General features: G+C 31.2%; 1 protein-coding gene across 1 annotated transcript in view; it reads left to right on the top strand.

The window, feature by feature from the left end:
- The window catches only part of LOC122263727 (uncharacterized), a 153,303-nt gene that overhangs the window by 323 nt on the left and 150,480 nt on the right, over nt 1-2,500 (top strand). The gene's annotated exons all lie outside the window — the stretch shown is intronic.

Here is a 2,500-nt window from a genome sequence, read left to right as displayed (position 1 = left end):
TAGGAAAGGGTTGATAATTTGGTAAATAAGGTAGATATTTAATGAACATGAAACGTTTTGACTTCATTTCCTCTTTTGTCACTTTTTACTTATCTGTGTTTCTCTCATTATCCTTTATTTTTAGCTTGGTATTTGCATCGTTGTCGGGTGATTTTGGTTGAGAGTTTTGGGTGAATGTTACTGGTTTCTTGTTTCTCATTTCACGTGTGTTATCTTTGTTTATTAGTTGTATTTACATGTCAGTTAGATTTTAAATAGTAAATTTACATTATTTATATATACACTGTTATTACATTAACATTTTGGGTTTAGTTAGAAATTGTCTAAGAAGAGGTTGATCATTTAGAAAAAATGGAACTAGATGTAATGGGTATTTTCACTAATAATTAAATGATGATAAAATGATATAAATTCTGTTGTGGAACTCTCATTGTTGACTTAGAGGCTTGTTTATTTATGTATTTATATTTTTATTTTATGATTCTATTTGGAGACTGAAAATATAGGTAAATTGGTGGTGTCCATTTGTTTTCTCTTTGCTTGATTTTATTTATCTGGATTTTGGGCGAAGTGAAACGTTACTAAAGTTATTTGGAGGTTCATATGTCAAGACTAAAATAATGAACTTATCTCTGGTAAGGATGTCAGGCATATTCCAATTTAGTGGTAAAAAAACAACAACAATAAAAGGAAACCAAGTGAAATTGGTTGCTTGCAGTTGCTCGTTTATACCGTTCAGTAATAGGGAAGTTTTTTAGATGATTTTTTAGTGGTAGGTTTTATAATTTTTATATTTACATCAATATCATTTTTAGATATAGGGGGCTAGGAAAGGAGATATTATTTTGCAGAGGCATGAGTTGATTCTATATATGCATAGATTTATTTTTAGATAAAAATTTGAAAATAAATGTTACCTAGGAAGTAGGAAAAAGATAAATCTGTAATATTGAAATATTTTGAAAGTTAATTCTGTATTTGTCTGCCAACCAAAATTGTTTATGAGCACAAAAACTTACTGATTTGATAAACCGCTTTAAAATCACTTTGTGTATATGTACGTGTGTAAAGGTTTATGATTAGGAAAAGAGATTAGAGTTTATTGAATTTCTTTTGAGAGTAAGAAGCTGTCTGACTACCATATCAGATTTTGGTAACTGGGTAGTGTGTTAACCAGTTTCAGTGGAGTAGATAAAACATTCCAATATTGGTCTAAAGTTCAGTAGAAATATTTATTATTATTGTTTTTAATTAATCTTCTCTTAAGTGTTGTGAATGCATAGGCCTAATTTCTTTAAAGGTGTATTGTTGACTTTTGAAGGATTTTTGTGAAGAATGCTAGTTGTAATGGCTTTTCAGTAGATTTGGTGTTTGTACATGAAAAAGGTTTTCTATTTTATATTTTTGAATATCAGTTTGAAAAAAAGGAAAGGAAAAGTTTCACATGTATGATATTTTCCTTATGTATACTAAAGTTCCCTGAGCTTTACCATATGATTAAAGTTTGAAGTATAAAGCTTAACCTCATGAGTTTGGCCGGCATTCCAGAATGCACATACAGAGAAGTACATCTGTCTTCCTAGGATGCAGCAGTTTTCTGTGTTTACACTTAACATAAGATACTTGACAGTGAATCAGAGGCGACTGAGTGGGAGTGCCAGGGATGGAGGGTGTTGGTAGGTCTGGCGAGGATGGCCTCAGTTGGCCTATGGCAGTCATGGCGAGCATACTGCTGTGGGACTAAGGATGAGGGTAGTAGTAAATGTTGGATTTTCTTGTTTTTTTCTGTTCATAGTCCACTGTAAAAATTCTAAACTCCTTGATGTTTTTATATCATGGGAGTTATTGCAATTTATGCAAGCAGAAAAAAGTGATAGCCGTATTTATCGGTATGATGTTATTCAAAATTATATTTTCTGTTTCTTTTTTTCCTGTAGCCATAGAATTATTACGCTCACTGTGACTTAAAAAGATTTATGATATGGAAAGTTGATCTGTTTTCCTGAACGGTAAATGTTTTGGGGCATTTTGATTTTATGCTTGATCATCTTACAGTCTATTATAAAATTTTAGTTGGTTTGGTTGATTTAATTTAATTTTTGGCTGAATTGATATTGACTAACTTTGGTTGAGAGAAGTTCCACATATGATGGACTAGGTTTTGAGGCTTTTTTATGTTAAAATCTATACAAGATATTTTGGCATTTGTCAGCTCATAGGAGGCAAGAAGATAAGGACTTGCCAGACAGATAAGTAAAAACAGAATAATTTTTTTTGTCAGGATTGTTGATTAGTGTTTGATTTAAGTTTAGATATATAGTCATCATCAGTACAGTACATAAAGAAATATGAGTCTGAGGTATTTCATGCATATTGTTATTGGTTACTGAATGATAGTGTTTATGTTTCTTAAGGGCTATAAATGATGGAATTATGTCTGAGAGGTGTATATTTAACTATGTGTCAGGGAATTTTTAGAGGAAGCTGCTGTTGGTAGGAT

The sequence above is a fragment of the Penaeus japonicus genome, unplaced genomic scaffold, assembly GCF_977035675.1.
Source record: "Penaeus japonicus unplaced genomic scaffold, GWHDUDI00000001_assembly GWHDUDI00000020, whole genome shotgun sequence".
NCBI lineage: Eukaryota > Metazoa > Arthropoda > Malacostraca > Decapoda > Penaeidae > Penaeus > Penaeus japonicus.
Note: the sequence above shows the minus strand (reverse complement) of the source record. Positions and strands in the feature narration are given on the sequence as shown.